Source organism: Dasypus novemcinctus, chromosome 1, assembly GCF_030445035.2.
Source record: "Dasypus novemcinctus isolate mDasNov1 chromosome 1, mDasNov1.1.hap2, whole genome shotgun sequence".
NCBI lineage: Eukaryota > Metazoa > Chordata > Mammalia > Cingulata > Dasypodidae > Dasypus > Dasypus novemcinctus.
In genome coordinates, this window is record NC_080673.1 from 166150929 (window position 1) to 166175450 (window position 24522).

At 39.3% G+C, this 24522-nt stretch overlaps 1 protein-coding gene and 1 long non-coding RNA gene across 3 annotated transcripts in view; one reads left to right on the forward strand and one right to left on the reverse strand.

Annotated features, from left to right (window-relative positions):
• Positions 1-14380, reverse strand: part of RHOH (ras homolog family member H) — a 41808-nt gene extending 27428 nt beyond the window's left edge. The window contains exon 1 of one of the 2 annotated variants that reach the window (XM_004448682.5): positions 14049-14380. The gene's annotated coding sequence lies outside the window, so the exon portion shown is untranslated. Of the gene's footprint in view, positions 1-7785; positions 8236-14048 lie in introns of those variants that run through there. The other variant, XM_004448681.5, reaches the window with a different exon arrangement.
• Positions 1273-21344, forward strand: LOC131278888 (uncharacterized). Its single transcript, XR_009186312.2, has 4 exons — positions 1273-1460; positions 19542-19615; positions 20655-20736; positions 21209-21344. It is a non-coding gene; the product is annotated as an uncharacterized lncRNA (long non-coding RNA).
• Positions 21345-24522: the final 3178 nt, after the last annotated feature.

The window sequence follows — 24522 nt, forward strand, 5'->3', positions numbered from 1 at the left end:
GGAAATCTTCAGGGGACCTAGTCATGAGGGAACAATAAGTAAAAACAGTTGTAGAAGTTGAGGTGTCCAAATTAATCAAATATATTTGATAGAGATTTTTTATTTTCTACCTCAAAGACGGATTTACAGTTCTTACACTATCCCACACCAGGAGAACCCTGACTTGTATTTCACAATTGATTTAGCCAATTTCACATAATTTATTTCTGGAGGGCTGAGGATGGTGTGCACTGCCCCTCCCTGCCCTGGGTCTCCCCGACTCTAAAACCATAACCAGATAATGGGGTCATATATCATTTTCTGCCGAGTTGGATAATTGAAACAGATGGCTTTAGGGTAAGTCTCCACACCCCCGCCTGACATTCTATCACATTCCGGTGGACAGGAGATTAACAGCTGAAAACCCCCACTTCCCTGAATTACAGGGCCAAAAGGTTACACAGGAAAATGGCTATCTCCAAAGCCATCGGGGCCTAACCAGATGTTCAGGTTCAGATAGGAAAACCTCCATCTTAGACGCAGAAGCAAGGACATTACATCCCAGCCAGTGCGTTGCACCCCAAAGCAGCCTGGCTTGGGATCCAATCCTCAACGAGGGCCGTCAGTTGACAGCCCCAACCCCCATCCCCAGCACCACCTGCACCACCTGCAATTGGCCAGATCTGTATTTACAACCTGCCTGCATTTCTGGAGCCATCCAAGGAGCCAGATGATAGTAAATTAAGACATTAAAGTAGAATCTTGAGAGACTCCTGTCCCAAATGGAACTGGCCCTGGCGTCATACAAGAGAATCCAGAATTAAGGACTTAGAGCATTAGTCATATATTCTCTTTGAAAGGAACCAACTCTAGCCCCATGTGTTTACTCAATTTAAGGATCCAGTACTATAAAACTATACACATATCCGCCATCTTGTCCTCATTTCCGTCATCAACTGGAGTCAGCACTTCTGTCTCAAGGGCTTAATCCGGCCTCGGTGATAACCAGAACTTTCTTGGCCTCTGCTGTATTGATGGCCTCGGAGGTAGGAGTTCTTATCATAAAGTTGCTGTACTCCTGAGAGTCCAGGGATAGACTTTGCAGGGTCCTTAAATCCCCTAAAACTGTATGGCATATGTACATGTTCCTATATATGTGCTTTTTCCCAAGGAGAGGGTCGTAGGTTCTCATCAGATTCTCAAAGGAATTTGTGAACAAAATAGCAATTAGGAAACATAGTTCTACAGCATAAATAGGTCAGTCCATGGAAAATTCTATTAGGAAGGGAATAGGTCAGTCAGCAGAGGTGCTCGTTGAATGTGTGACTTCGGATATCAGATCCTTGAATATATACAGACCCTGAGTTGTGTCTCCAATGTTAAGAGTCAGTCGTTGGTTTATCACGTCACAGCTGGAGAGACTAAAGGCCTTGATGGCAGGACTGTGAAGATTTTTTTAAAGAATCATCATCAGTGTAACGGTAGGAGAACTAAAGATTTTAAATCCATTTGAGAGCTAATAACAATTACTAATGTTTTCCTAAAGCCAGGTAATTACATCGTTTACTTTTGATATGTGCATTTTGTGATATATTGTTGATATGACATATGTAAGTGTTTTCACTCCTTTAATTGCTAAAATGCTACTTTTTTGGAAAGTATGACATTCCATCAAAAATTATATTTCCTTCTGTAATGTAATGCTGTCACACCATAAGGCCAAAATGTTTCTGGACAAATCCTAGGGCAGGTTTATTCTTTTTTTTTTCCCCATTGATGGGTAATTTTATTTATTATATTTTTATGGGTTTTTTTTTTCAGGTGTTCTGCAATTAGTATTAATTACTTTCATTTCAGATTTATTCTTAATTACCACCTCTCAATGGTGTGAAATAGAATGCTCGCGAGTCCTCAGTTCTCCCTGTCACCATTTCTCACTGTGCTTTCTGCTTCTAGTTCCCCTGTTCGTGCTACTTTCGGTTGGTTCAAATGTCTGAAAAAAGTTGTTTAACAGTAGAAGGGAATTTCATAGTACAAACTACATTCCGCTGAGGAGGAATACAGCCTCCCATTTTCAGTTTGTTTCTGTAGAGTCAACACAATAACGTGTCCCTTTTGGACTTTCTCTGTTGTTATTCCCTTTTCATAGAAGCTCTTAAATCCTGACCCTCCATGTAACAGCTTCACCCCAAAACACACACACACACAATGACATACATCCCCAGAACCAACCCAGTGAAGATTATTACCTTTAATCCAACAGTGTTTCTCAAAGTATGATCTGCAGGTCATTTGTATCAGAATCGTTATGGGATAGAAGGACTTGTTAAAAATGCATATTCCTAATGTGCCCAGCCAGCTGGATCAGAATCCAAGGAGGGAAAATACAGGATGCTGTATTTGTTAACAGGGCCCCCACAGATCCAGGTGATTCTTAAACACACCGAAATTTGAGAACCCATGATGTAGAAGAAACATTCCCTCTCTGGTTTGGCCCTGTTCTTTTCTGATCAAAATGGAGCTATTTTCACATCCGTCTTGCTCACTTCTGAAATCAAGAGACCTTCCAGTGGCATCCTAAGGAAGGTTCTCTCTTCTCTCTCAGGCCTTGGACAGTAGCTTTTCTCTGGGTGGCGTCTTAGGTCCCTCAGTCTGTATTAGAAAGTCCTCAGTTCTCACCAGACCCTTCTTCCTTCTTCCTAGGCTGCTGTAAAGAATCCCCCTTAGCATCCCCAAGTGCAGACCGCCCACATCCAAACTCCCTTTTCAACTCTTTGCCCAGAGATTAACAGTATCCATTTGTAGGTTAAGGGCAAATACCCTCTGTTCAGCTAAACTTTTCCTATTCCCCCCTTTAAATATTAAAACTATTTGAGATCATTTATTTACAAACTTTCTCCAGAATTTTTAATGGCACACACACACTACTACAATAAAGGAAATAAAAACCATAACACACCAAAGGCTTTCATTTTTTATGCTCACATTTAGTCCTCATTCATAACAAAATCAGAACGTGAAATATTGAATCTTGCTTTTTCTAATTTAACTTTATATCAAGTATACTTTTATAGTTATCATAACCATGACTCTTAATATCGATGAACTATTCATGGCGTGAATGTTGCCAGGACCCCTGCTGTTTACTATTGATGTTATTTTCAGATTTTACTGTTACAAATGATAATATAGAGAATGTCTTCATGCATATTATTTTTTTCTTTCTTTGATTTATTTAGAATAAAGTCCCGGGGATAGAATGAATGGATCAAAGTGTATCAGCATTTTAATAGCTCTTCGTAGTATTGCCAAATTGCCATATTTGTATTCTACACAGTTCCTCACCAGTGTGCTGGTAAATATTGAACAGGCTCTCAAAAATAAAAGGGAGCGGAAGATGGAGAGTCTGATTTATAGTGTTTGCAGATATCCATGGTATATATACTCCCATTTCAAGCTATTATTTTCAAGCTACCGGCATGACAACAAGAGTGAGAAAGAAATGCTCAGTAGCACACCATTGTGTAATAATCCCATCAGGCAGACAAATAGAAGTAAATAACTTCAAGAGTATGGAGAAGAGTGAAATGAAGTAAACAAGTAGGGAGTGATGAGTTTTGAGTATTTATTACCTTTGTTTTTAATACAATGTATTCAATGATAAGTTCATATCATTTAATTTTTAATGGAAGCTGTGTTTAACAAATGGCTTGCATATTTTCACAATCAGCTCTTGCAAGCAAGTACAGGCTGGCTCTGGCATACCACAGCAGATATCTCACTTGAGATTTGGCAAGAGCATATCTTCATGACGATTTTTTTTCCCATCAGAGCCATTCAAACTTCACCATATTCCCATCTGTGCTACAAACAATAGCCATGCTTTTAGGTCAGCAGATTAAAACATAATGCAAACTAAAGTATCGCGTGGGAGGGCTATCTGCTATCTGGGCCAATTAATTCTGCCCACTCATTCACATTTGGAAAATACTCTCCTCAGGCACTCATTTTACTTGTGTTTTTCCATTGGGTCACCCATAGAAACTACTAAATCATTCATTTACTCAAACACTGGACTCAGTGGATGGCTATAAGTAGTTCTCATGGCAAACGCAATGAGAACCATATTGCAAGTTACTTAACCACTGTCTTCCTTGGTTTTCTTTTCTACGAAATGGGGAAGAGGTCATAGCTGATTTCAGTTTTACCAGAAACTAAGAGTAGTGATAAGAAGGCTCCAACGTCTGCTCTAAGAAGCAATTGAGCATTCAGTAATGTTCTGAAATTTCTTCCAAAAATAATTCATTAGTGTGCTATTTTACTGGAAAAGAGATATGGGAAAGTGATTCGGCAATTTCTTCTTAATGCAAAGTACTTTCTTTGGTTTTTTCCTGAGTAAGAATCAACGGCCTCTGCATGTCAGATTTTAAAGAAATGAAGCCCTACACTTACACATTAAAAATGTAAATATGGTTTGTAAAAGCCAAGCTCACACCCTGTGCCCCAGGAATTCACCCTAAATTCAAAATAAGGAAAATACTTTTCTAGGGGAAAACTTGAGTCATGATAGAAAGAAAACCAATTTGCCTCATTTCAGCACTACTCAATTTACCATCTAGGTGCTTGGGGCCCTCTTAGGAGAGTTCTGGATTAATGGCTCCCACCTGCAGAACAGGCCTGTGTGTGTATTTTCATCCCAGATTCCTGGACCCCATTTCAGAGCTTGGGTTTGATACATGAGAATCCTAATTTTTGGGAAGCTCCCCAAGTGGTTTTTAAGCCCAGCCAGTTTTAGCAACCACTATTCCAGGCCAGAATCAAACAAATCAACATCTCTGAGCAGTTGTCCATGTGCAGAGAAGAGTAGGACAATTTCATGTGCTAGGTGGCAAGAAGGCTCGGGGCATTTCAGCCGTTGCTAGAGTCAAAATAAGTAAGTAGCCAAGTGGGAGCCATAAGTTTCTGGCACTGTTCCACCTCCCTTTATTCATCCTTTCCTTCTCTGACACTCTCTCTTGCCCTCACTGTGTCCCCACCCCCACCCCAGCACCCAATACTATCATGCTGCCCTCTAGGCTCCACTTGGGCAAACCATCCTGATTTATGCCCACCCCTTTCCATAAACAGAGGCCCCAGATTTCCTCCCTCATGGTATTAGTGGGTCTGTAGGAGGAAAACAATTTTATTATTTGGCTAGAGCAATCTGCACTCGTAATTGAGAATCCTTGCATAATTCACAACCAGCAGTATTTGCATTTTTAAAAATGGGTTTACTAATCCCAAAGAACATCTAATTTAGAAAGTGGAATAGGGTAATAGGATGCTTTTTTAGTTTGGTTTTCTGCCAGACCAAGCACCCAGAACCCAAATAAGTACTTGGAGTGCTCATTGTCAAAATGGTCCCAGCTGCTGAATACAAATGGATTTTTTAGCTGTGTCTTGCTAGGATTAAATTTCTTTAAATCAAAAATTAGATACTTAAATTTAAGCTGGCCAAGGAAAAAGGGTTATTCTATCCACTTCTAATTCCAAATGCCTCTATGAAGCCACCCAATGCATTTGGAAAGCAGCACAAGAAACCAGTAAATAATCCAGCAGATACTCAGAGGAGCGCTCTCATAAACCTGAGAAATTGGTATGGAAGGGTTAATCTTGTTTTCTTTCTTTCCTTGTATTATAGCTATAAAACACCCAAACAGTGTACCTGGTCCATAATCCATGGTCAAAAAGGGTTAATGCCCAACCCCCAGCTCTTACCCCTACTTTCCTTTGAATGGAATATTGGCATAAAAAAATTAGTTTACAGATGTCTTGTTCCCACAAAAAGGATCACATCATCTTCACTTCAATGTCCATAGCCACATTCTTAATAAGAATCATGAATGCTACTATTATTGAGAATTTATTTCATGCCATGTTCTAAGCTAAATGCTTTATATATTTTAATCTAATTTTATCCCTACAAAATCCCTCTGGGGTTTTCAGTTATTATTTCTGTTATCAGTAGGTATTTCACAAGTTTTTTAAATCTGAGGAAAGAAGTTCTTGCCTGAGGTTCCCACATCTCCAAGTGACAGAACCAGGAAACAACACAAAGCAATCTGCCTCAAAGTCTGGGCTCTTTTGCACCATTTTCTATGTTTGTTATTATATGGATGCAGATATTTCACTGGTCCAGGGGAAACAAAATACTCTGAAACATTATGATATACTGACTCACCAAAGGAATGACCAGGCAAAATCCAGCAGCAAATCTATGGTATCTCATTCAGACATGCAAAGGAAGGAACACCTATTTCATGGAATTTTTAGACTGCTTTTGGAGGAATAGAGATTTGCTTGCAATCTATTAACCAACTTGTCCTTTCAAGAAGAAGGTCACTTTTAATTATCAGATGCTTGAAGGTCATAACCAGAAATGGATTCTTACAGGTAACCCCAAGCCACACAAATGTATACCTCTGCAAGAAGAGGACCACAGATATGGCGAGACGTAAAGGAACCCTAAGGATGAAGGTGCAAAGATCTCCAGACGCCCCCTCAAATGGAGTTCTGTTAGAGCTGTGAAAGCTGAGAAGGAGTTGAATGGCATAAGAAGACTAGAAAACTACTGAGTGGAGTCCATTCTCCTCAATGGCCTCTTACAGCCCTCCATAAGCTGCCCATGTGCTAACCTTCCAAACTTATTTGCCACCAATGTGGAAAATGCACTTTCTTCTCTTCTTGGGCCGAGCTTCTCTACTGGACCAGTCATTTCCTGGTCAGTCACATCTGTGTGACTTTGCCCTCACAGCCCTCGTGGTCTGTAATAATCCTTCCCTTCTGCATCTCCTCAAACTCACATCCTCCCAGGCCTTTGTCTTCCTGACTACTCCAGCTCATCCCCAAACCTCCTTCTCAGAACCCCTTTAATTCTTAAAGCTCCAGTCACCCCATTCATCACTTAATTTCTATATTGTGCCGCTTCCTAAATTTTACTCCTTACCATGACTACTACATTATCTCTACTCCAAATAGAGATTTCTTTGTATTTCTCTTTATACACACCAGCTTAGAACTGATAGGTGATTATCAATGACTTGTTCCTTGCTGGAATATTTCAATGGATTTTTTTTTTAATTTAGAAAACACCTAAAACTAATTATTTTCTAAACTTTGTTTAGCTTCAATGTAGACAGGCACCTCACAATATGTTCCAAAACCCAACCATTCAAAGAAAACTACATTTAATTTAACCTTACATATATACACTTATAGATCATATATCACTTTTATGATATAAGGAAAAGAATATTAGTGTTGGCAATAAGCAAAACCAACAAGCTAGGAATTCTAGAACCAAAGCTATGTCATTTGGATGCAGGTTCAACTTCTTTTCTAAACTAGAAAATATGAATTTACACAGGCTAGAGGATCTTTAGGTTTACTTTATCAAATATTATATGATATTTAAACTACCCATATATCTAAGCTCAGTCATAGTCAATTACAAGCACATGAATTCTCTAGAATAATAGCTGGAAAATCAAAAAGCCAAATATCATAACTTTTAATGCTACAAAAACTATATATATACCCTTAGTGCTTGGGAGGGCAGGGGAGAAGGTGGATATCAGAGCAACTTCCCCACCCCCCCGTAAGTGGGCTCCGTTCTTTACAACAGGTAGAAGAGGGTAACAACGACTATATTTCGCCAAGACTAAAGGCTAAATAAAATTAGAAAGATTCCCTTTGACACTGAAGAAATCCTTCTTTTTTTTTTTTTTGGTAAATTTTGAATATTTTTAAAGAAGTCAAAAGTCTTACCTGTTATAGAATACCAAAGAAATTTCTTGACACCAAAATGACTGACTCCGGAAGTCAAAATTGTTCAGAGCAGGTGGGTAACAAGAAAAGCAGCCTGAGCCCTTTCACTGTTGTGATTTCCTTCTAGGATCAATCTTTCTCCGCTCCATAAAAATTTAACTGACTCGCAATGGAAGAACTAAAAATATAAGAGTTGGTCTTAAGGAGAATTCAGCCCAAGATGGTTCTCTTTAGTGTGGGTAGTGGCAGCGACTGGGGCAGCAGGAACAATCTGAATGTGACAGAAGAGATTAGCAAGTTCCTGTGCTTAAGTCAATTTCCTGTAGCTAGCTTCTCCGCCGAGGGGGTTTCATTTGTGTGGGTTTAGGTGTGTGTGTGTGCGTGTCTCCTTGAGAATATGAAACTTCCCCAGATAAGAGGCAGAATAAGATGTTTGCTGCATGGCTTAATTTATTGGGTTTAATTTATTCGCCACCCCAGATCATTTCCTGCCTATCCCCCTCCTCCATTTTCCATCAGCAGATCACCTACATAAGATTGAGGGAAGGAAGGAATGAGAAACCAAGATGATTCCTTAAGGAAGCTAAAGAGAGCAAAAAACTAAAAATTAGTTTTAAAAAAAGTCCATGCCACTGATTGCTCTTGGTTAATTTAAGCTTAACAAAAGAAACCAAAAAAAAAAAAAACCCCTTAGAACATAACTTCAGCTTGGTGAACATACTATGGAGGCAAAACAGTAGGTGGGCTGTTTGGTTTGGTGTATTTATAACTACCAAATAATAATTTAGAAAGAGCAGACTCAGTCATGGAGAGAACTCAAGCAGTCCACCACGCATTCACCATTTTAACAATGGGCACCTGTGTCACGCATGAGGTACTTGACTATGACTTGTTTTCAGATACCTTGGAGTTTCATTATTTGCCTAAAGCCTAAATTTACTTGTTTTGTCCTGAGCAATCCAGGTGTAGCGAGCATCTGCAGCTATTTAGATGATGGCTGAGTTGCCTAAACCAACAAATTTAACTTTCATGGTATGGTTTCACTCCCCTGCGCTCAAAATCTCTGAATAATTATAAATGCTACTGTCGAGGGTGATATCTTAGTCAAAATACCTACAAGCCATGAGGATAAAGTCAACTCTATTCAAGATAGCAGTATTGATAGAGCACCCACTACACGTAAGACACAGTGCTGGGTCTTGGGGTGGGTGTGGGAAACACAAAGTTGAATGAGATGGAATTGCTCGCTCAAGTGAGGGAGACAGATGAGGACAGAAAGGAGATGCTGTAAGTGAGAGTCTACTTAAGTCTCAGATTTCACACAAAGAATTCTGGAAGACCAGAGGCATGTAAAAAGGAGAGCGTGTGCAGCCATTTTGCTTGCTAACGTAGACACTGAAAGTTGACACGGATTATCTCATGGTACTTCAGGGAGGTTTGACTAGTTTCCAGGAGGCTCCACTGACTGGTATTCAACAACTCGGTGAATTCATCATTTGGAGGCCATCCTCATGCGTGCAGACTCAGAATCCTGGTTATGTCCCTGATATTGTGCATTTAAAAACAAGGCACAATGAATAAGACTGACATATTCCCCATCCTCACAGCCCCTGAGCCCTAGTGAGAAGAGACAAAAACACTTAAATAAATGCAATAATTAAAATTATGGAAAGTATTACAAAGGAACCAGAGAAGGAGCTGAGCTAGAGAGCAAAACAATATTTACTTCCTGGAGGTGGTCAAAGAAGGCCTCTTTGAGCAGCAGTCATTTAATCTGAGAGCTAAGGTGGTCGTTCTCGGCCCTGACTGAAAATTAAAATAATCTGAGAAGCTTTCAAAAAATATGTCGATGTCTGCGCTCCAGTCCCAGAGATTCTGGCTTAATTGGTCTAGGTTGGTACGTTGGCATCAATATTATTATTATTATTATTTAGGCAAGAGAGTAAAAGAGTTTATTAAGAAATAAGAAAACGAGAAAAGTCTGTGAGGCAGGGACCACAGGGGTACTGCAGGGTGAGTGGGGTTCAATATTATTTTAAACTCCCCTGATTATTCTTATGTGCAGGCACCACCCCAAAAGAGAAGGAGGTAGCCTGGGGGGAGTGGGAGGAAGGGCATTCTAAGCAGAGGCAATAGTGTGTGCAAATGCTCTGAGGTGGGAAAACGCATGCCATGTTCAAGGAAGTGAAAGGGATTAAATGTGCCTGGAGAAACAGGATGAAGGGAGAAAATGGTACAAGCATCTCCAAGATGGACACACACTTACCAAGCTCACAAGAGACTCTTACATGAACCCAAGTGTCAAGGTGTTTATGTACAGTAAGAAATCAATCTGCCGGGTGCAATCCTTGAGGCCTCTGACCAGCACATTATCTCCTTCTAGAAAACTCGCCATGGAAAACCGGATTACCATCATGATACAATTAGGTGAGCAGAACATTTGGCTTCTGGATACTTTATTTCTTTACCTCTGGGTTTGAGGTCAAAGGATTTAAGGCAGCTTGTAAAGTTGCATACATCTTAGCAGGACAGGATGATTTAAAAACAGAGAATTTAAAAATAAGGCCAATAGAAAATGAAGACAAATGTTAAGCTAAAACCAGAGGTGAGGTTGATACAGAAAAGGTATGCCACATGATTCTAAGCTTCCTAGCAGCCGGTGCAAAGTGGGAAACACTACCATGTGGAAAATTCCGTGCCCATCGGCTGAAAATGAATTTGTTGCTCAGGATAAGGAGGCCTCTCTAGCTTCCTGGTCCAGAAATGAAAGAGAAATTTTGCCCCTGGTTTTCCAGAGATGGGACTTAATGGCTGAAGCAAAACCCCATTCTTTTTTTTTCTTTTTTTTTTTTTTTTTTATTTTTTATTGACTTTGTAATAATATTACATTAAAAATATATATGTGAGGTCCCATTCAACCCCACCCCCCCCCCCCCCCCACCAACACTCGTTCCCATCATCATGACACATCCATTGGATTTGGTAAGTACATCTTTGGGCACCTCTGCACCTCATATACATTGGTTCACATCATGGCCCATACTCTCCTCTATTCCATCAAGTGGGCCCTGTGAGGATTTACAATGTCCGGTGATTACCTCTGAAGCACCATCCAGGGCAGCTCCATGTCCCGAAGACGCCTCTACCTCTCATCTCTTCCTGCCTTTCCCCATACCCTTTGTCCATTATGTCCACTTTTCCCAATCCAATGCCACCTTTTCCCAATCCAATGCCACCTCAAAACCCCATTCTTGAGACCATCTTTAGACTGCGACAGGGGATGTGAGGTGGATCCTGACTTTGTTCCTTAGTGTAGGCTTTCAACGAGTTCTCTACAAGCAATTTCTTTTAGGGGAGGGTGTGGTGGGAGAATAAAACAGTGTGTGCTGCCCCGGGACGCTGCCCTGATGGTCCAGTTTAACCCAGAGAAAAAGAGCAAGTTCGTCTATACTTTGGAAAATTCACAATAGAAGATTCTTTCACCTAAAAGATTGGCAGCAGCTAGGAGTTCAAAATCGGTTGTGCTTCCAGCAAGAGATCCAGGGGTTTTCTCCGTGTCCCTACTGGAGGCAGGAAGGTTGTCTGCTTAAGAGAGTCCAGCAAGGACAGCTGCCTGCGTGGCCGACCCCCCTCCACCTCCCGCAGAAGGTGAGAGGAGGCTTTGCCCTTTGGGAAACAACAAGAAGTGCCACAGTCACGATTTATAAATTCAGCGCCTCAGGAAGGCCTGGTGCAATTTCTCCACGTAAGGGAATAGGCACTCCAGGCTCAGGACACCCTGGGTAAGTGGGCACCCACGCACACCCGCCCCACCCTGGATGGTGCTGGGGAGGCACTGCCATTTCTGGCTGCCAAGACCCCCTTTGCTCCTGGCGGATGACCTGCTTCTTGTAATGGACAAGCTCACGCTCGCTCTCTCTCTCGTTCACTCTCTCTGCTCTGTTTTAGATGTTCCAAGATAACCCTTCTCTCTGTGCTTCCTTCTGCTCCTGCTGGGAGAAACAGTTTTCCTACGGCCTCCTTTATGCCTCTACTCTTCACATAGATATTTTCATCTCAGAGGACATTTTCTTGGGAGGGGGGGCGGCGGGGATGGGGAGAATCAAGGAAGCTGTCTTTCTTTTGCAAAATGTCTCTTTTTAGTTTTCTTTCTTTTGTGGATAGAGTTAGAGGTGAGGGAGGGAGCAAATGACACACTCACACACACACCCATAAACACACATACCCAAACTTCTGTCAGTGTGGCAATTCTCACATTATATAGTCCAACCTTGGGACAGAAGTGGAGGAAAATCCTAAGGAACTCAGAGTTGGGGGAAGGAAGGAAACTATGGGTCTGAAGTTTCTACTAGGAACCAGACCCTTGTTATAAACCATATTCATTGCTTCTTCCGGGAAGCCCTCTGTGACCACTGTACATCCCACCACAAGCTGCGGTTGGGCGCGCTCCCATGGGCTCCACAGCAGCCTCTGTTGACACTGCCCGAGCACTCACCAAACTGCCCTGTAAATTCCAGGTTAGAGGCCCTTGAGGGCCGGGACCCCACCTTGCTCACAGATGTCTCCCTGGCACCAAATAGGCACTCAATAACCATTTGCAGGCCAGTAGATTGAGTGTCTCAGCTAAGCCTCACGATCGCCCTCTTCGTTAAACATTTTTAAACCTATTTTACGGCCAAGGAAACAGAGACTCCAAATGGTTATATGATTTGCATGAAACCATATGGCCTAAGAGAAGCAGAAACAAGATTCACTTGGTCTGTCTGTCTTGTCTCTTCACTACCTCCTAACGGAGAGACCTGGGCCTGTCTGGGGAGGGACAGGCAGCCAGAGCCCTGGCTCTAAAGGCCCATTTTCTTCTTTCTGAGCATCCCTCCAAACACCAAGATTCCCGGGCAAACACCATGGGCTACAGGTCAAGGTTAAAAAACTTACTTTCTCAAAAACACCTTTGTCTCGAAATACTCTCTGGCATTGCAGAAGAACGGCTTATTTTCTATTTAATGTCTCCTAAGAACAAGGGTCTCTTTTATTGAGGGTTTTAAATAATGTGAAACTGTCTGTGTACCTGAACCCACGCATAAGTGATATTCCTGTTTATTGCAAAGGTACTCTGCCCTTTACACCACAGAGATCCACATTAACGACAATTGTATATCTGAGCCTTTACTTGGAAACCTTGAGATAGGAATCATTTACTAAATTATTTTACCTTGGGTTAGTAAGTAAGATGCTCCCCCTCCCTTCTTTTCTTACTCTTAACATACTAAAAAGACACAGATTTAGTGTTTTAAATCTAATGCTTACAAAGATCCTCATTTGTGATATGCCACCTATAAATTAAAATGATTCAGTGGGTTTTGAAGATGGGAAATATGTCCTAAAACTTTGAATGTTTTGCATTTCAAACCCAGGGCATTACTCTCATATAATTATTCTTACCCAGCTCCCCACTAAATGGTAGACAACTGTATTAAAACAAAATGTGCATTCCTTCTGATTAAGGGCTTTCATGATGAGGAGTCTAAAACATTAGCTGCTTCTTAAGGGGAAAAACTTAATTCTGATATGTCATTTCCAGTGTAAAAAAACATTCATATCAAATGCTCTTTAAAATTCTCAACATTAAAATATTTTAGAAATGCCACAGGCTAGAAATCACATGAATAATTCCCTCTGTCTGCATTTTAAGTCGTTATAAACAACAGCTTCCCTAACCACATAGGAATATTATTTCAAGCATCTTCTAAATGCCCTCTTATAGCCATAACCATAAAAACCTCATTCCACCCTGCTGTTATTCTCATCATCTATTTTTCTCTTTAAGTATTTTAATGTAACATAACATACTGCTTTTTGTCTCAGTGAATATTAGGTTCCCAGGATTCTCAACTGCCATTTTCATCCTGGTTTATTGGCCCCATGCAACTGTGTTTATCTAGCAAATATTCACATCCTGGTTCTTTTTATTGCAGAGCCATAATTCATAACAATGCACGGTCTTGTTGCAGAAGGTGAAAGCACCCAAAGTAATAATTCAAGGTGTGGCTCTAGAATTACGGTACAACATTAAAAAAATAATAATAAGTTTTCAAATGAGCCTTCAAAGCAGTCCCTTGGTAGCTGAGGCACTTTTCTGACCATGCAGACCTTAGTCAAAGCACTTTTAAAACTTTTTACAATACTTTTCAGAGATCGTTTAATAAACTACAAAATAAAACCAGTATTTCTTCATTCTATTCAGAGCTTGATTTGTCACCCACCTTATTCACTGAACGCAGCTCTTAAAATCGAATCCACTCTAGAAGGACAAGGACTGGCTGTCATTGAAGAAATCTAAAGAATGTGCACTGGCTCCCAGAAGAGGAGTTGGAAATGTGATGTCAGTACAAGCGGCATCCTTGGGCCAAGTGCACAAACTCCCAGGGGATGACTGCGAAGCACACACAATCAACTCTGATGTAGAAATGCTGGTTTGTTTCACAAAAAAAGAAGACGACGACCACCCCTTCTTCTTCTCAGACTCGCATTTAACTCATCGCCTTGATAGGGATCTTCAGTTTGGGCACAAACATCACAGGGCAACTGCAACACAGCACACCTGCTCATGACGGGTGTCGAAAACATTTCAGTTAAAAGGCAGAGCAGACCGAGTGTAACATCTCCCACACAGTTTAGAGGGAATCGGTTGAAGTTTCTCCCCAAAGGCAATCTGAAATCTTGGAGAAAGCATAGATTTGGATTCAGGCAGATTCAAATCCCAGCTCCACTTATTATAAAGGATATGGCCCTGATCTTCCCATCTGCAAAATGAGTATTAAAATATCTATGTTGGAAGGGTTTTGCAAAAAAAAAAAAGTTGTGTAATGCTTAGAATAGACACTTACTACATGGTAGCTAATTTAGCCACTCTTGTTTTATATTTTTGTCTTCTGGGGTTTTTCCCCCCCCCTCTATCCTGGGTCCTTCTTTAAATAACAACTATTGAATTACAAAATTCGAGAAGTTTTGCCACTGACCAAATTCTGGTTGAATAAGGTCATCAAAGCCTATACATCTCATATCAGATTCTAATGGCTTGTGTTTATTGTCTCAGTGGTTTGTAAGAATCCAGAAATATTAAGACCTATCACAAAGTTGCTAATGGTACTTTATTCCTTATGCATAATATGAACAATCACAGACTCTTCAGAAACACCTTCTGAGACGATCTGCTCACCACACTACAAAGTCCTCAAGAAAAATAAGAATTTATCCTTTCCTTCCACTCAAAGGACTGAATGAGCCCTGGCTGTAACGATTATTGAGCACTGTGCTGGGTCCTGGGAATACAGTGGCGAACAACAAAAATAGCCTAATCTCATGCGCTGCCATCCACTGGGGAGACAAGCGCCGCACAGGATCAATTAGTAAACTACATGATATGTTAGAGTGTGTTGATGACCAAAAAGGAAAATAAATCAGGGAAGGGCAATAGGAAGTGTGGAGGAGGGAGGCTGCAAATTCGAGTAGAGGGATCAGGAAAGTCCTCAGTGAGCAGGTGAAGGAGGTGAGGTCGTTTTAGAAATATCCAATAGCCATTTTCGTGTTTAAATGTCCCCAGTATCAGCAGAAATCCCTAGGTTAAGGATCCCATGCATCACCAAGTCCCTTTCTTCTCCTTGCTGACACGAGGCCTGCTTCCTCTTCTGAGAGGGACAGCTGCTGTTCACGCCGCTCTGCGTGGCAGTCCTTCCCTGCCGCCTCTTAGCCCCAGCCCTCCGCTTAGCTGCTCAGTTACCTGCCTTTCTCGGCCTCTCTGGATCGCTTCTCTTGTCAGTCATTTTCATAAAGGACTGCTGACTTCTAGAGAGAAATAGGATCAGAACTAAGTCCCTAGTCGAAAAAGTCTAGAGTAGCAGATACAGAGTCACAAGGCTGCTTTCCTCTTCAGCTTGCTGTTCTCTGATCCCTTGATCTTTTTAACCAAGTTATAATAATAACTAATAATTTAGTCACACTGGCTTAACATTTACTGAACACTTAGCATGTGTCAGTTAAGCACATCATACCCATTTTCTCACTTAAGTGAGATTTTTACCCCAACAAGTATGAGGTGCATACCATTGTTATGTCTGTTTACATACATAACTGAGGAAACTTAGATTAAGGAAACTGAGGCACAGAGATCTTAAGTATCACATGCCCGGTCACACAGGCAATAAATGGCACAGGCTGATTTCATAGCCCTTCTTTACATTTATGACGGTAGCCTGTTGAATTTTGCCATTATGTTTAGTACAGTTTACTGCAGGATATAGCTACATCACTGAAATATTATTTATTAGGTCTCCTACACCGGGTGGGTATGTATCCCAACCTCTCAAGTTGGTTTGCCTGATCTTGGATTCCAAATGGCTCATTGATAAAGAAACGCTGATTTTAAACTTCAAAAACTACCATTATTCTCATCCAATAAGACAGAAACACATTCCTTTGCCTTCTCCCTGTTCCTTGCACTTCTAAAGAATAGTTCTTTGACTCTTTATGTCTTTTTCTAAGATGACTCTCATTTCCTGTCTTAGTGTACTGTAGTTTAAGACACAGTTTTTAGATATTTTTATTAGCTGTTGCCACCATTCAAATCAGTAAGAGGATTTAACCCACTCCTAAACAGTCTGCTGACAATGTAAAGGGTATGTGTGAAAATAGCTTTCATTTGCCCTCCTGAAAAAAGTTCTGGAAGCTGTAATAAACATATGCTGATTTATGGAAAAGGCATGTCACTGTCTTCTGAAAATCACACAAAACTAGAATTGATATGGCTCGTCAGTGAATAACCTGAACAGATGGGTCTCTTAAGAGAATAAATTCATCTTATAGGGACTTATAACCAACACAAGGAAGTACGGGTATGTCCTATGTTGGAAATAAAAATGACCAGTAATGACATTTTAGTTGCATGCTGCAGTTTTTAAATTTCTTGCAAAAATATCCAGAATGTAGGTAGATTCTTGGCTTTAGATGAGTGCAGTTATTTTTTTTGAGATTCCCTTTATGGTATTAAAAAGTCAAGAAAATCAACTGTGGACCTCTTTAAGCTCACCAGGAGGTAGTATCCTCCTTACGCTGGTGTTTACTTCAATAGAAAATTTATATTTGACATGTTGATAAGTCTGAAATAATTTAGCCAGAGCCTCGGGAAGTCAGATTTAGATTAGCACATCCCTTCTCCTCTTTCAAAATGTCTTGTCTTGGAAATATCTACTTGCTCAAGATAAATGAGTCAGTAAACTGATATAATCTTCATAAGAGAATCAGCTTGAAGCATCTATGTGAAAGTCTGTACCTATTTATCAGTTGCAATTAGGCCCATAGATTTTAAAAAAACAACATCATATTGTCCAGCTGAAACTTGACACCAATTGGCATTACTTACCAGAAAAATAGCCATGGGTTTAAAGAAAGAGAGATGGTGTTTCACAATTCTAAGACTGGCCCTGAATTGGCCTTTTTTTTGTTTTCCACCCATACACTCCTTAAGCATAAATATAAGCTTGATAGAGTGAGGGAACTGGAAAGCAGCGAGGGCTATGGTTGAACACTCATTAATATGTGTGACCAGTGCAATGATTAATAAGCTGCACTTGGGGTCTGTAGCAGTTTGATATGGTTCTGAATTCCAAAAATAGATATTTAATTAAGTTTGTAATCTGGTCTGTACCTGGACATGATTAAGTTATGATAGGGCTTTGACTAGGCCACGTCATTAGGGTATTGAGTCCCCATCCCTCGGTGGTTGGGGACTCACAGATAAAAGGCATGGCAAAGGACAGAGCTGGGCATTTTTGATGTTGGAGTTTGATGCCGAAGCCTTAGGCTGGAGCCCTGGGAAGTAAGCTCACAGAGGAAAGAGAAGCAAGCCCCAGGAAGAGAGGAACCCTGAGCCCAGGAAGAATCAAGCCCTGGGAAGGAAGGAACCTTGAACCCAGATAGAAACTAGACCCTGGAAGGGAGGAACCCAGGAAGCCTGAACCCTCGCAGCCTTCACCAGCCATCTTGCTCCAATATGTGAAAATAGACTTTGGTGAGGGAAGTAACGTATGCCTTATGGCCTGGTATCTGTAAGCGCCTACCTCAAATAAATACCCTTTATAAAAACAAAAAAAAAAGAAAGAAAGAGAGATGGGTATGGGAAGTAGAAGCAACCACTTTTTCTGGGAGAAGCCACTTACTTCATTTTTCTGCAGCTGGTTGTAGCTCAGTCCTAAGAAGCAATTTCAGTTCACCATAAATCAAAACAGATCTGAGTTTGGAAGAATATTTAATGAAATGGGAATAGACTATGTCATAGTATTAATACATACAATATACTATTAAGTGAAAAAAGCAGAAAACAAAATTTGCAGTTGGGAAGTGGATATGGCTTAAGCAATTGGATGCCCACCTCCCACATGGGAGGTCCTGGGTTTGGTTCCCAGTGCTTCCTAGAGAAGACAGGCAATCAGCAGACAGACAGCAAGCAAGACATCGATCAAGACAACAAGCAAAACAATGCACAGACAAAACAATGAGCAGACAAAACAATGAGCAGACAACAAGCAAACAGACGAGGGAGACATGGGGGGTGGGGAATGATTTAAAACTTGCATTTGAATCCAACTTTTTATATACATATATACAAATGTTGACAGAGGTAACCTCTGGGTGACACGATCATGGTGATTTTTATGTTTTTCTTTTTACTTTTCCATATTTCCCAAATTTTCTGTAATGAGCATCTCTTACTTATGAAGAAGGTGGGAATTTGTTATTCTTTGTTTTGGGAACCACATTGAGCAAGTCTACCTAAGTTTTCTCCAGAAACTCTTGTCACAGCTTCAACGCAATGTGCTTTGCGAAATTAACAGTGATTTTATAGCAGTTGATTCTCAGAGGAGAATCACTTAACCACAGATGAATCTTGCAAAGTCATCTTCCTCGTCACTCTGCCTGTATTGGGTCACATTTAAATGATTCCAACCAGATGCAAATTCCAACTTCCATACAGACTCTGAAAACACCGGATTCCAGAGATTTTTGCATTAAAATCTCTTATATAAACCCTGTTATATTTCCCATAAAATAGAAACCATATCTGGGAAAGAGCCTCTGGCCTATCTAGTAGTGTTTTCTTCTTATGGGAAAGATAATGAAGCATTCAGAGATGAAAGTGAGGTTTCCGGGAAACTAATTCCGTGTCTGAGCTCAAAAAGAAAGAGGTAGTGGGAAATTGCTCGATGGTTATTAAAGGAAAACATGTTTGTGACAAGTGCAGTCAACGATTACAAAATTTGGTTTCAAACTAAACCTACCATTTTCTTCTTATTATTGTGTTACTTAAATTATAGTAGCTGTGCAATTTTTTTATCATTTAGGAGAAAAGGGGGGTACTTTTGTAAATTCTCCTAAATCAGAAATTTCTGCTAAATGGCTTATAAAATTATACATAAAATTTCAAGATGTTCTTTCTACTTCTCTTACCACATAAGTCTTTTAAAAAGCAAAATTTGAATTAAAACATTTTCAAGTAAAAATTTTAAGTTCTCATATGCTTATCAACAAATTTCTTAAATTTTCAGCAAATCTATCTCTATGGATACTTATTATTCAAAATACATAATTAATTTTTTTGTGTGATTTCTTTCTTTTAAATTAATCTTCTAAATATAAAATAATAAGTTTTAAGTCATACTTTGAAAAGGCAATGCTTTTAATTTTGAACTTTTGTCTTTCAGATTCAATTTACAATTACAATGTACTTTTATGTATATGTTCTCACAAGAACAGCATAAAACAGCAATAAAACCAGGTATTGTTATTATCAATATCCTAATTTTATAGATAAGAACATTGAAACTCCAAAAGATTAAGCAACTTTTACCACACAATTGGTAAAGGAACTACTCTCCGGATCAATCTAATTCTATAGCATTTCCCTCCCAGAAAACAAATTACTTTTCCAAACTAATTTATTAGAGCATGATACCATGTACACATTTAATAGAAGATAGACATGCACAAAGAAAAATTGTTCTTTTAAAAAGTCATAAAGTATATAGTATAAAGGGGATAATGCAAAATTAAGCTATCTGTCCTATGAAATCCCAATTTTATATGAAAAACATTTATTCATATAATTGTTTCAGAATGGTAGGATTGGAGGTAATTTTTTTACTTCCTTTTCTTCAAATTTTGTGCTTTGTACATTTTTAAAAGTAAAGATTAATTCAATAGTCATAAAAATGAACATTTTATAAACTTTTTAATGAAGTGTTAGAATTGTGTAGTCTACTTTCTTCAATGTCAAATGTATTTGGTTTCACTTCAGCTTTTTCATTTGCTGGGAACTTTTATTTTTTTAAAAAAAGGCAGATATGGTTTCAAGGTTTAAAAAAATTATACTAATGTGAAATCACAGTGCTGCAGTTGAGTGCTTGTTTCTCCATTCTAGCCCATGTAGAATACAGGGCAGATTTTAGAACTCAGTCTGAAAAGCCATTTCTGTGGTTTCCTTTATCTCTACAATAAGTCTCAAGATTTTACTATTACATCATGGATGACTACCTGCCCAATAGTCATTCTTCTTCTTTCTCATTAAAAGAACCTATATTTGGGGAAGATCAAACGTCCAAGCGCCAGGGTATGAGTCACGTCTGGTCCAAGCCAGTAAAAAAGGATCTTCTGATTCCTGACTTGCTAGCTTCCTTTGCAGCTATGAGTGGCCATGTGACCCGGTTGTAGTCAATCAAATGTTTGGGAAAGTCTTGAGTGCTTCTGAGAAAGATTTTCCTCACCAGTTTAGATCAAGGAGAACAGGCAGGAACAACCTTCCTTCTTTCATGCTTTAGGTGCTGTCATGTGAAGATGCAACCCTCTGAGAGCTGAAGCAGCCATCTTAGGACAAACAGGAAAGCCAAGAAAAGTGCTGAGGTGCAAAGACCAATGCATGATATAGTTGACTCTCTTACTGCCTCTTAATTTTTATTATGTAGAAAAAGAGAAAAAAAGAAAAGAAAGACAAGAATTTTTATTATGTGATACTATTCAATGATTTGATTCTCTAAGCTACAGTTAGTTATGCTAATACTTGAAGCTGACTGCCTTTTAACAATAGAGTAACAAATAACAAAAATCTGAAATTGATACCATTCATGTCTTACAAAACATAAATAAACTTAACCAATACTCAACCTAAATGTCCAATGTTATAGGACGTCATGTAGAAATGGTTAAGTAAATTATTTTACTGGGATACTACACAGTCATTTAAAAATACTTACGAATACCATGTGGCCACATGAGGAAATGCTCATGATGTAAAATTACATGAAAAGAAAAAGAAAAATAGGATTTGAGATTGTATATTCACTACGCTTACAATAATGTTTTCAAAAATTGCCAGGAAAACTTGGAGCTGCCCTGAATGGTGCTTCAGGGGCAATCACCGGACATTGTAAATCCTCACAGGGCCCACTGGATGGAATGGGGGAGAGTATGGGCCATGATGTGGACCATTGACCATGAGGTGCAGAGGTGCCCAGAGACGTACTTACCAAATGCAATGGATGTGTCATGATGATGGTAATGAGTGTTGCTGGGGGGGGAGTGGTGGAGTGGGGGTGGTGGGGTTGAAGGGGTCCTCATATATATTTTTTTAATGTAATATTTTTACAAAATCAATTTAAAAAAAAAAAAAGAGTGGGGATGTTCAGGAAGGGTTTTACTATGCCTCCTCAGATCTTCACCTACTTTCATAATAACTTCATGATATCAGTTTTTCTGAGTATTTTAGACAAAAAAGTAAAACTCTGAAGGACTTCTCCATTTTAGAGAGGATACCATAATTCCATGATATGACAAAAATGATATAAGTTGGATCAAGGTACATAGGGAACAGGGCATATTTTGATACCTGGAGAGCAGTTTGAAGGGGCATGATGTCCAGGCATTTAATAGAGCCATACCTTTATATTCATAGAAATATAACACTCCAAAGAGGATAGTATTAGGCAAAATACATACAAACTTACACAATCTAAAGCTATTTAAAATACTGCAGTGCACACTTTAATAGAATTTATATAATTCATATGTTCTCATGGTTTTTTTTCTTAATTCCAGGGAAACGGACTTTGGCCCAGTGGTTAGGGCGTCCGTCTACCATATGGGAGGTCCGCGGTTCAAACCCCGGGCCTCCTTGACCCGTGTGGAGCTGGCCATGCGCAGCGCTGATGCGCGCAAGGAGTGCCGTGCCACGCAAGGGTGTCCCCCGCGTGGGGGAGCCCCAGGCACAAGGAGTGCGCCCGTGAGGAAAGCCGCCCAGCGTGAAAAGAAAGAGCAGCCTGCCGAGGAATGGCGCCGCCCACACTTCCCGTGCCGCTGACGACAACAGAAGCGGACAACAGAAGCTGACAAAGAAACAAGACGCAGCAAATCGACACCAAGAACAGACAACCAGGGGAGGGGGGGAAATTAAATAAATAATAAAAAAAATAAATCTTTAAAAAAAAAAAAAGAACTATTGAAAATCCTTGATAACTTGTATCCACGGAAAATTAACACATTAAGAATTAAAAGTGACACATTTAAATCATTATGTAATTATTAAAATAAAAATTTGTTGTTTAAAAAAATTTTTTTACATTTGTTTGAATGTTGTTTGAAAAAAGCCAAACCATTAACGAGAGTTGTTTTTACGGTGGCTGGATTGCTGATAGGTGCTTTTATCTATTCCTCTACTTTCTAAATGTTGGGCCTCATAGTTTACAATTTTTACATTAAAAAATATAAAATAAAGCAACTCATAAAGACAGGCAATCAGTTTAGATTCCTAGAAGAATTTGTATCAAATATGAGAATATTTCTGTTCCCCTACTGCCTTTAGGACAATATCAAACTTCCCAGCTTGATTGATAAGGCAATTCCTAACAGGGGCCCTGCTTAGCTCTCTAGCCTGATCTTGCACCACACATCCTCTTCCAGTTAGTGTGCACTCATGCCTCTGCATGTTTTTGCCTCAGCCTGAAAAGTTTTTCCTTTTATATGAGATAAAATATTGTTAGTTGTGACAGAGGCTGCTGATTAGTCTCCAAAATGTCTTTCCTTCATAACAGAACATCGTGCTCAACTGAGCACATTGCAGCTAAGAATGAACATTATATTTCCCAGCCTTCTTTTCAGCAGGATGTTGTCGTGTGATCGTGTTCTGGTCAATGGGATCAAATTTTATTAGCTGCATAGTATTCCATCATACGAAAGTCCCGTAACTATTAATAATATAATTAGTTCGCATTGATATAAATTCACCTTCTATTACCATTGCAAACAGTGCTATACTTGTACAAAACAATGTAACATTTGAACATTAACTGTACATATGAGTAATTAAGTATCCCTGTGGTATAAATTATAGGAAGTGACTTTGCTTGATGTCAGAGTAGATAAAATTTTTATTGTAGTAGATATTACCAAATTATACTGCAGAGAATTTCGCCAGTGATATATTTTTCTGCATTCTCACCACACTAGATGTTATAAATCTTCTTTTAGTTTTTGTCAGCTGAAAAGTGGCATCTCGCTAATTATTTCTTAGTGAGATTGAACATCTTCACTTATTTACTAATATGTTGTGTTTCTTCTCTGAAATGTATGTTTATATCCTGTGTCCATTTTTTCTATTGAGCTGTTTATTGTTTTCATATTGATTTATAAAAACTGTTTACATGCTAAAGATATTAATAATATGTCTGTATATATGTTGCAAACATTTCTTTCCCTCTATCATTTGTCTTTTAATTTTGCATGGTGTCTTTTGCCATGCCCAACTTTTTTATTTTAGAGATTTCTTAGAAATATTTTCTCTCTCCAAAGTATAAACAATACTTTTCTATTTTATGACCTTTCATTCTTTTAAAATTAATAGCAACAATGTAAGGGTTGAAAGTAGTCTCTGATGCCAACCTGCTTGAGTTCAAATCTTGATTATGCCATTTACTTGCTGTGCAACCTAGAAAGTTACGTAACCTCTCTGCCCCTTGAATTCTCAACTGCTAAATAGGCTGTGATGGGGATTAAATGAGTTAATACATACCAAGTGCTTAGAACAGGCCTTCCAAGACAGTAAATTTCAATAAACATTAGCTACTATAATTTTTGTTGTGCCTTAACAACACTGATTTCCAAAAATATTTTAAAATCTGATATGACACATTAATATATGTTCCAGAAAGACATCTAATCCTTCTAAATTGTCTTACTCTTTCTACCTCCTGCCCATATCAATAAAAATGAAGCTCTGCAACTGAAGTCTTAAAATGAGAAAGCCATAGTGTCACACAGCAAATCAAACCAACGTACCAGCTACAAAAACTCACCATATTATACGCAAATAGTAAAGCATAAGGCAGGAGTTATGTATTTCAACTGTGAGCCTTGCCCTGACTAGACTCTAAAGAATAGCAGCTGCACAAACCTATTTCATCCCATCTGCAGGAAACATGACCTTTACAAGCAAAGGAAGGTTATTGCCTATACATTTAGCATATTTCAGGGACAAATTTGTGACTGAGTCTGCTCGTACCTTTCAAAATATTTGTTTAGTCCTGGCCAACTTTATGCTGTTATCTAGAAATCTTAATCATTGTCCTCATTTAGGATTGTAGCTGGAAGACTAAGATTGTTCATTGTTTGTACAATGATACAGTGTATCCATGTTTT